Source organism: Sebastes fasciatus, chromosome 4 (genome assembly GCF_043250625.1).
Source record: "Sebastes fasciatus isolate fSebFas1 chromosome 4, fSebFas1.pri, whole genome shotgun sequence".
In the NCBI taxonomy this organism is placed as follows: Eukaryota; Metazoa; Chordata; class Actinopteri; order Perciformes; family Sebastidae; genus Sebastes; species Sebastes fasciatus.
In genome coordinates, this window is record NC_133798.1 from 18,005,513 (window position 1) to 18,017,104 (window position 11,592).

Genomic DNA, 11,592 nt, shown 5'->3' on the forward strand with positions numbered 1-11,592 from the left:
CCCACCCAAAATGGATGGTGTTTTTTGCTAAAGATACAGAGTTTAAAGCTGCACTGATCACTAATCACAAGTTGTATGTAAAAGTGGTCCCGATTCTTTCAGCTCATTTTTTTTGGTTTATGACTTGCAGCTGCCGAGAGTTAGATGAGAAGATTGATACCATTCTCATATCTTCGTAGTAAATATGAAGATACCACCAGCAGCCAGTTAGCTTAGCTTAGCTGAACGACTGAAACAGCTAGTCTTGCTCACTACGAAAGTAACAAAATACACCTGACAGCATCTCTAGAGCTCACTAATTAACAAAATATATCTACGTTTGTTTGATGTCTGGCACATATAACCACAGCATGCTGTTTTTACACATGGATTAAACAAACAAGATATAATGTGTTAATTAGTGAGTTTCAGAGCTAAAAGAGAGTGAATATTGGACTTAAAGGGGCCAGTATGTAGAACGTAGTGGGATCTATTGGCAGTAATGGAATATAATATTCGTTGTGTTTTCATTAGTGTATAATCACCTGAAACTAAGAATCATGTTTTCGTTAGTTTAAAATGAGCCCTTCATATCTACACAGGGAGCGCATCCTCTTCTACGGACCCCGCCATTTAGCAAAGCCATGTTTCTACAGTAGCCCAGAATGGACAAACCAAACACTGGCTCTAGACTTTCACCTTTTTACACTAAAGTGGCATGTTCATCACATAGACTGTATATGTAGATGGACGACGTGTCTCTACTTCCACCCACTGTACAAAAGTTATCTGCGTATGGATATGAACACACACAATGGTCAGACATCACTGGCTAACCACCAGTGGAAATGTCACTAAGCTAGCAAGCAACACGGTCAGTGACTGTATGAACCATATAATATGTTATTATATGTTATATAAAGATCTATATATACAGACGTTTCTATGAATAACTTTATATACAGATCGTTATGGTTGAAACAAACATTCACGGTTATGGAAAGTTAAAGTTACATCTCCTCTCGACGTTCCTACTCTACGTACAACTAGCTTTATACTCAGAGCAGCTGCCAATCACCGCTGTCAATCATGACGTCTCATCCTCTTTTTATAGCATCAAATAACTAATTAAAACCAAACTCATCAGAAAAATGAACACATGAACATACGTGATAAGAACCTAAAATGACAGCAACCATCTTTGGGAAAAATGTTTCTGACGTGTTTTTTAATTTGGTCCATGTCCCATCTGCATGGAGGGGATTCATGACCTATACTGCAGCCAGCCACCAGGGGGTGATCAAGATGTTTTGGCTTCACTTCAGGGGAGCTGCCATGTCGTCCATCTTTATATATAGTCTATGGTTAACTTAACAGGTGATAATATGTCACTGTTGTGTTTACACCTTACGTTAGTTAATGCAGGTTAAAAGTATTTCGGTAAAACAAAGGCCAGAAAAGAAAAAAGTACAGGGAGGGTTAAAACGGTAAAAGATGTTGATAGATTTATTTTAACACCTCCACAGCTGTAGATATCTGTTCCCAATCATGACTTTTCATGTAAGAGCACACCAGCTCTCTTCTACAGTAATGAACCACAGCGAGAGCAGTACTGTGCTGTTTGGATGGGAGCGTGTGTGTGTGTGTATGTGTGTATGTGTGTGTGTGTGTGTGTGTGTGTGTGTGTGTGTGTGTGTGTGTGGGCGGGCATGCCTGAGGTTGCTGAGCCTCGGCCTTCTCCTCAACATTAATAAGGACTTCCTTCCTACCAGACATAGTCAAACACCTGATCACTTACCAAGGAGGACATGCCCACGCATCCCTCAGAGCTGGCAGCCTTCAGCCTAACTAATAAGGATCGGCCTGTGTTCTTTAGCTGCCCATCAATCAAAATGTTCACATGCCGGACATCCACACACAAATCATGTTTTCTCTCCGTACTCCACCCCTAATGTGTGAGAGTGTGTTTATGTGTAAAGCTTAGAGTTAGATATCATGGGTGGCAACTATATCCAGGGAGACAGAGCAAGAAATAATCCCCCTCATACACACACCACTTCAAAAATTACAACTTTTTCTCCAATGGCAATAAAGTTTGGCTTCTTTTAAAAGATGTCGAGCCAAGATACACCAGGTGAAATGTGCATTTTCATGATGTGCATAACCTCTTACTTTTCCTCCTTAAATATCAGGTTTTGAAATGTTTTTTTCCGTAATTGAATTAGAGTGGCTAGTCACAACTGAACACATCAACAGAGTTTTCAGCCCAGATGCTGTCAAAGCATCACTTGGCCAAAGCAACAGAGAAGCCGCTGAACATAAAATTGTCTTATTTACAGAGCTCAAGCTCGTGACTGTATTCAGAATTGATCCAAAGTTTTTAACTGCAATATCATTAATAGCCTAAATTATCACTTTTCACTTGATATTAGATTAGTGATATATGATATCTCAAGTGTGTGGGCCACACATGTTGGCTGTCATGAATCTGGCTGTGTTCAGATTAGTGTTTCATGGTTCATATTCTGTCAGCATTCCTCGCAGGAACGTAAAGGTTCAGCAGTAATAACTGCTGTAGTCTCAGCACGGCTAGCAGGGAACAAAATATCCTTCAAATTAAATCAAAACCTACCGTCCTTCACTCCTTCAGCCAGGGAGTTTATCATTGTGAAGCTCAGCATGTATAATGTGGTTCAGATATGAATATTATAGACCTTTTTAACCAGTGTTATCTGGTCTTCATGTTCTGTACGCAACAGAATAATGTAAACAGTTTTACTGTGATTATTTTGTTCTTATGTTGCAAAACAGACGTGATAAGATCAAATTATTTTGGCTTCTTAATGTCCCATTTTAATGTTGACATAACAGTTGTTACATTTAGCCCCTTATTTTAAGGGGGCAACACAATACATTTACACAAGTACTCTAAAACTACTACTAAAATTTGTATGTTTGTGATCATGTTATTTGGTACAGCGGTCAGTGCTGTGGACAATCTCTTACTAACATTTGAGTTTTTGTTACCGCTCCTGCTAAATATCCTGTTTTTATTTTATTCGTTACAAATAATCTAGAGATGGGACGATCCAATACAATATCGGTATCGGGTTCTGATACTGACGTAATTCACGCATTAGATATCGGCCTGAGGTTACCAATCCACGTACCATTCAAAACATGTAATATTGTGTGGCGAAAAACTGGAGAAAGTCCCTCCGGCCGTGTTACGGCTGCAAAGAAGCCAGTTAACTACACTAGCGTCTTTAGCACGGAGGTCGAGGAAATAAACATGATAAACAACACATTACTATTGTTGGTATTTTACAGTAACGATCCCCTGGCTTTCAACCGGGAAAACACGGTCGGCCCGCCTTAAGCAGGCGGTGAGAGCCAGTCCACGGTGCTCTCAATAAAGATTCATTCAAACGCGTGTGTGTGTGTATAAACATGGCCTGCCTTTGTTTTGTCTCAGTCAGTGACGGTCTTTTGGCTCTTTAAATTGCTTTGCAATACATTTGAATTAAATGCAAAACTGCAATGTTATGCAAATTTTGTACAAAAAGATATCTGATATCGGACTTATATTGTATTGGCAAATATCCAAATTCCGGTATCGGAATTGGATCGTAACTGAAAAAAAAGTGGATCAGTGTAACTCTAAAATAACCCACCGTTTTGTCCCCCAGTAGTACAAAAAACACTTATTCTCTGTTTTTTCTCATTAAAGACCATTTCCTTATAGCAAGCAGCTGGGTGGCAAACTGGAAATTATCACATGATGGAAATGTCATGGAGTAGATCCCTCCTGTTTTCATCATGGGGCGGCCACCAGTGGGGCGGGTACAGCTCCATGTGGTAGAGCTCAGTAATCGTAAGGTTGGTGTTTTGATTCCTGGTTCTACCAGTCTATATGTCAAAGTCATTGAGTCAAGATGTTAAAAAATATAAGCCGCTTTGGACAAAGTTGTCTGCTGAATAAATGTAATATAATGTAATGGAGACACTCTACCTACAAGAATTGAGAAATTGAATATTACAGCAAAATTATTAACTTTCTCCAGCGAGTAACCTCTCTGTCCAGAGAAACCTGGGCATTTTGTCACTTTGGAAAGCATAGCAGATGACAAAAATATGTCACATAATTTGTGAGGACTGAATTTCAAATATTTCCCTGTAGCTACACTGCAGTTAGATATTCCTGTTTGTCCCAGGTGTGGTGCGCGACCCTCTATGTTCAAGCTGAAACCCCAAAACTCCCAAAACCTCAAAAATCAAAGGCAAACAAAACAAATCTTTATCAAGCTTCATTTCCATAATGCAGTTTCTTTTTGAATATCCCTCTGTGTGGGTTTTCCACAGTACCCGTCTGAACAAATTCAATCCCGGCTATTCTCCGGTGCTAAGGTCCTCAGCTCTGTTTGATTAGGGCAACATACAGGAGGTCCACTGCCACGGTGTTTTCTTTACCTGGGCCCATAACTCTTAAAAACACACAAACACTTGGGTTGTAAATGACCTGTTCATCACACAGTGACAGGAGAGGTGATTCTGGACTCTTGGTGGGCCAGGTGTGCAGATCAGGACAGCTGTGCCGTGCCAAGACCTGTTGGCATGGCGACGCGGGACCATGGAAAGTTCTGGAATCTGTCGCTGCTGGCAGGGCCGAGCTCCTGAACGGGACTGGTGTTGGCTTTGCCTCCAGCTGTTTCTTTACAGACATGCTGAACGCCAGCAACAGCCAGGGGCCAAGATCAGCCCAGCGAGTCTGGCCACACACAGGCCACTTACAAACACACACACACACACATACATGTATACCCCCACAGTTATACAAGCATACACAAACAAACAAACACACAAGTATTTTCTGCAATAAACCGGTCTCTGCCAGAGCAACAAAATGCACCAGACATATATTCACACATCTGTTTTCTTCTTATTCCCATATTATTATTATTATTATCCAGTTTTTAATTAGTTTTCATGTCACTTTGTTTATGATTATATTTACATAATCCTCATTTGTTTTAAGATGGGCATACACTGTACGATTTTAGAAATGTTGTTGTGTAATTCCTGCCCCTACTGTACGAGTAGATAGTTTCCGATGTAAAGCCAAAGCTAACGATTTATGTGCTCACACTGCACGGTCCAATCGTCTGCCAGGACCCGAGCGCTCACACTGTACATGTAAAATCATTTTAAAAAACACGGCCCGTCGGCCCCTGCGGACCGCTCTGGCTGTTGACAGTTGTCAATAAAGATTTGTCAGAAAGCTCCGAGGCAGAGATCTGTACAGGTCACAATGCCAACAAGTCAGCAATGTGCTGCCTTGTTAGCATTGTGACCCGTACAAGGCAGCAATGTGGCAGCAATGTGCTGCCTTGTTGATCAAAACAAAAAAAAAGAGGCGCCGGTGTATGGTGGCTAGGAAGACGTGAACAGTATGGCTTGTCTATTTTGCAGAGAAAATTGGAGGTAAGCCAGCTACTTTTTACTATATCTTTTGTACATTGTTATCTTGATAGTTACGCTCTGATTACTGTAAGAAAAGTAAAAAAAAAAGGCACTGACATTGGAGAATCGGCTCGTGGCTCTGCTTCAACTGTGCGCGAGCCTGTGGACGGCCGACCAAAATGTCCGACGGACAGTCGGGAGGAGTTAATCGGTCCTCAGCCCCTCCCTGTACACTGCATGGCAAACGGCGCCCGACAAATCTGAAATTCGGTCTGACTCGAAAATTAGTCATGCAGCTCAAAATTCGAGCAGTGTGGGACTCGCACTGGTCTGCTCTCGGTCTTGACTCGGTCTCGATGCACTCTGCTCTCGGTCTTGACTCGGTCTCGATGCACTCTGGTCTTGGTCATGACTTGGTCTCGGTGTAGCTTCTACTTTTTACGGTGAGGCTCCCGGGTTATATCATACTGTCCCTCTGAGGGAGTGTTAATCTCATCTCACTATTGTCAAATACATTTTATTGGTGCTTCTTTTCCCCGATGTTCTTATTCTTTAATAATTCATGCTCGTCTTTGATTTAAATATTTATTCAAATGCATTTTATCGCCTTTATTTGCAATTGTAAAGCACTTTGTAACCCCGGTTTAAAGAATTTTACTTGTTTTCCTGTGAAGTTTGTTTTTTCTTGCTGCATGGTGTTTTGCCAGTAATCAGACTGAAAATAATCTAGATTTGGCCATCGATTCAAAGGTGTGGAACCAAATGCTGTGTTTGCTGCTGTAATAATCTAATCTTATCTGTGCTCACATAATGAACAATATGCTTCTTTGTGTACAACTATCTAAATATGACTATAATAAACACATTAGTAGCTTGAAGTCATACATTTAAACAGCGTGCCAATCTGCTTTACAGCATTGAAACCTTTCTTGGATAAATACTTTACAGATGTTACTTTTATCAGTGAAAAAATATACAAAACATGCCCTTCCAGTTCTTAACTAATTATAAAGTGACAATGTAATACACAGTACAGGAATGTTCCCACTGTAGCTCAGGACTATCAGTGGTGCTTGAAGGTTTTGATTGAGGAACCTTTGAAGGTGGTGTCAGTGAATAATCGCTCCGTTGAAACGGCCCAACCACAGAAAAATAAACTTGCCATCTTTTGTTTTCCTTGTGTGGTCGCAGGTAATTCATTGAGTAAAGCGAAATGGGAAGGAATTCTTTTGAGGCTTTTGTTTGGTAATTCATTACGTTCTCGAGACCGGGAAAAGTGGCTGCGGAAATTAAAATTTATTGAAATCTATTTCAGTGGTAAAGTTGGCCGTGTTTCTTGGGGAGTCTGGCCCTTTTTTAAACTCGCACAGTGAGTTTTGGTCAATGCGGAGGTGAACTGCTTTTGTGGCTGTGCTCGGAGGGAGGAATGTGTAGGTTTGTGGTCGGTGGAAACCTGCAGTTAGAGGAACTGGTCATAATGGGGAGGTATAGACTGATCGCAGTCTTTCATGTTTAAAATGAAAACATTGTGATTGTTATTACTGCAGAAAAGTGGCCAGCAGAGCATCACATTGACTGTCAATTTGACTGGATAATGTAGTATGACAGCACAAAATGTGTCGATCAAACATCAGTAATACAAGTTAAGTGCAGGGGTTACAACAATGTTACAGGGAGAAATCCATTATGGAGGAAGAAGATACAATTTCTTCACTAACAGCCACCTCAGTGGTCCATAATGCATTGCAGCTACAAGATGTGTTTTGAGTAAGTGACCCAACTAGGGCTGCTCCCTCTTTGTCGATTTGTTGACTAATCGGTTGTTTGGGTCTTAGTTCCTAAGATTTCTTTAGTCGATTAGTCATTTTGTATGCTTTTTTCATGCTGAATGACTTATTTCCAAGAAACTTATGAGCACATCTCTGGTCAACACCAGATTTAAATTGGTGCTTTTGTGTGATTCTTGGTGGAAAAACTCAGTTTTACAGATCTGTTGATTAAATCAACTAATCGATTAGTTGACAAAATCGTATGATTGTTAGTCGACTAAGAATTTCTTTGGTCGAAGACAGCCCTATACCCAACATACTTCTTGTCTTGCTTTTGCTATCCTCACTGTGACTTTAACTGGCTCTCCAAATAAAACCAACAGCAGTATGCATGACAATGTAAAGTAATCTAGGGCAAATGTAGGAAATCATAAAGTAGGAAAATTCATTAATAGTAAAGGTAGTTTGAAGTGAGCCTATGTAACTTTTGCAGATAATGCTTTCATGCCATATCAGAGTTACCATAATTACAGTTAGAGGTGTCCCGATCTATGCTGATACTTAACAATGCGATAGATCCGGGCATATTTTAATGGAATGAAATACGGTCCTTTTGTTTAATGTATTCTACTGTGTTTAATCCACTTCCACCTGCTAGTGGTACAGCGCTGCTCTCTTTAATGACAGCCAGGCTTTACAGTCCAGCTTTTCACTACATATGTGAGTGAAAATAAGTCTGGGAATGTGAAAAATGATTTGATTGCATGAGTGATTGTCGGTTCTGACACGAGGGTTGGTAAAATTCGCAACCAATGTTTTTTTTAGTCAACACAGAACTAGTAGTTGCTGCACGCCGTTAATCATTTTTCAACATTGAAATATGCAAATTTAAGAGTTATTGCTGTAAGTTGACTGAAAGGTACAGTGTGTAGGATTTGGCGGCATCTAGAGCCAGTGTTTGGTTTGTCCGTTCTGTGCTACTGTAGAAACCTTGCGGAGCAACATGGTGGACTCCGTGAAGAGGACCCGCTCCCTATGTAGATATGAAGGGTCATTCTAAGCTAATGAAAACACAATTATTAGTTTCAGGTGATTATACACTAATGAAAACATAGTTATGAATATTACATTCCACTTCTTCTAATAGATCCCCTGAAATGTTACACACTGTTCCTTTAACACAACCTGTACAGCTGCGTCAATCTCATTCACACTTGTTACCATTTTCGTGGAAATCTTTCTGTCCCTTTTCTTCTGGCTCTGGCACAGGAAGGTGACGTCGCCATTCTTAATCCCACATGCAAAGCTTATTTTGGCTCAGAGCCATCGATGAGCACAACACCAAACCTTTTTGAATCGCTGAAAACATGTAGGCAGTTATTCAGAGATCTGGGACCAGGCTAATTTTGCGGGTTTTGATTTCGGTCAAAAACATTGTACTCGCATCATGTTAACAAAAGGAAATGCAGTGTTACATTGTAGTGACCTCCTCAGACAGTCCTACAGTGTTTTCAGAAACTGTTTTGCTGCTTTTCTCCCATGCTTTGTGTCACCAGCAGCTTTCAAGTGTGCAAAGTTTCACTTTAAAGCTCTGTCCACCGTCCAGCAGCTCAATAGCCTGCTGAGATGAAGTACGACCTGACTGACTGAAACACTTCCTCTCCGCTGTCCCTCTCACTGGGCACAGAGTGGGTGGATATGGTTAGCAGCAGTCATAACAAGCATTTTTCAAAATGAGCTTCATCTGATGACAACCTCGGACATATTGAATGCCCGACAGTGTTTTTCCAGTCCAAGTCTGAAGCTGTCCAACAAAGACTTTGCTCTCCAACTGTATAAAGAGAGGAAACAGAAAATGAATGTTTTTTGGAAATGAAGCAGACATCATCCGGGGCAGCAATGTTTTAGGCATCTTACACACAGCTGGACATGCACGGCTTCCTAAAGCTGCTACAAAAATTTTCACCGAATTCACCCCAAATCATTATGTTGTCACTTCAATTTCAGTCTCACATATGGCATTATATGTCTTAATGCATGTGGTTACTACACTTATTACTTTACCAGAGTGTGTCCGTCAACTTGCAAAGCTTCACCAATAAACTAATTTCCATTTACTGTCTACTGCCGCTGATGTTGAAAGTATATCTTTGCTTTCCATATCCGTGGCGACTGCCAGCACTCACCCAACCCGCCCATCTGGTCTCATTTTGACACCCGAGGTTGCCATCTTGTAAGTCAGAAAAAGTAAGAGCTATAGAAAGGTGACAACAGTTTTCCCTCCTAGCTTACCTCCCTGCACCACACTGAGTCTGACAAGCTGCTGAAAAATAGGACCGGGTCACATTTCAGCCTCAAAAGAATGTGCAGGGGCTGTGAGTAACCCTGTGGTCTGCTTCGGCATGTTTGGTCTGGCTCTTCACAATATCATGTAGTGTGCCATTGAGGGCCGAGGGCATGAACACCAAAGAAAAGTGCCGAGGGCGTTCCTACTTATGGACCAAAATTGACGCCAAAACCTAATAGTAGCAGTGTAATCAGTCTTCCCGCTAATATTAGCAACATGGCTTTTTTCTCCAGGGTGGCGGTTGGTGTGTTTGGCTCAGTGCATCCTCTTTCACCTTAAATTCAGTCCTGTGGCTTCGTAAAGCACCTCTTGGCATAATCAGCAGTCAGCACATTAATAAAATCCAGCATTAACCTTGTTTAAAATGCTTTTACCTGAAGGTAATGATACCAGTGATTTCAAAAACATCCTTACTTTGAATACTAATCCTTCTTAAAAACAGAGCAGATTACTGAATTGATTCGTTATGCTTCTTGGCATGTCAGATGTATTAACTTCTTGAGCTATTTTTGCCACATGGTTTTATCATTGAACTCAGGAAATCTCATGGAACTGGTTTCTCCTTTATCAAAACCAGAAGTGCTGGCCATGGCGGGCTGAAGCCGGCACCGAGAAAAGAGTCCAGTTACTCAGAGGAATAAATTATGTGTCCCAAAGGGACTGGACATGAACTTAAAGATAACTTTGTCAATGCATTTCAAATCATGGTTGATATTTGATATCCCCCCCGCTGGCATTTGTTGCACCTTTCACACCGCAGTGTTGCCTTCTGCTATCGCACCTGTGCTGAATTTGCAGGAAAACTCACCCGAAAGAGAAGAGCCCGTCAATTAAACTAGAAGCCGATCTCTGGTCAATCAAGCCACCCAGTATGCGCTCTCACTGTGAATTAAAATTAAAATTGATATCCCCAGCAAGGCCAATATTTTTTGTTCTGCCACTAAATGTCGGCGATTTATCATTCAAACATCCCAGGGTTTTTGTGTAGGTACTTTTGGACCTCAGGTTCAGTGGGTTTGATGCTCAGCCAGGGACAATATCGAATCCGTGCCAAGAGTCCAAGCTGTGAACGCTTGTCTGAGAGTTACCGTAAATCCTTCTGCTCGCACCACTAAGAAGCTCAGAAAGCCACAGCCCTGCTATTTGCCACCCCTGTGGTCCTTACAGGTAGCCACTGAGACTCCCCAAATTATGATCTTCGTGTATAGGGGAGCGATGCAAGAACAGAGCTCAATGGATAAAGGCCTACCTGTTGCCCCTTATTTTCCTCAGTGGATAAGGACTAGGGCTGTCAGTTTTCCTCTGTGTTGATTAATCTGGCACTTTATTGGATATGATCCTGATGATTAATGGCATATTATCCTGGAAAGGTTGCCCTTCTGATAAAAACATTGAGATTTCAGATATTTCCTGGTTGAACCTGATATTTGTGGCTGTTATTCCTTAACACGCTAAACTTACTAAACCTGATATATACATAATTCCATCCGCACAATTAACCATTTACACTATCTCACTGTAGGAATATTAATTTATGGACAATTTGATATGGACAAAGAAATGCCTACAACATGCAAACTTTTGTTTCAACCTAAAAGAAGCTCCAGGGAGCATTTCTTCTGAGCTAACCATAGTAATTTCAGTGTATTATATCATTATTATATTTTCTGTGTTCCCTTTGATGAGTGTACTGTAGTGCTTACTGAAGCATTGTATTGATAATATTCCTAATTTGTAATAACCTGCCCAGGGACTACAGATGAATATTAGCTCTTTAGCTAACTCTGGCACATTTACATCAAGGTAAAAACTGAAATATTGATTAATGTGCACTGTCCCTGGTAGATAAATAAATAAATAAATAAACCTATCACATCTTAAACAATTCACTGATAAAGGTATATTTTATCCATCACAGCGGATCATGGTTCGTTAATGTTTGAGATCCTCCGTCCTGATAAATTTCACTTGCAAATCATCGTGAATTAACATAATGCCAGTAAACACGATAATGTTCTTAATTTAGACCTCTTTTTC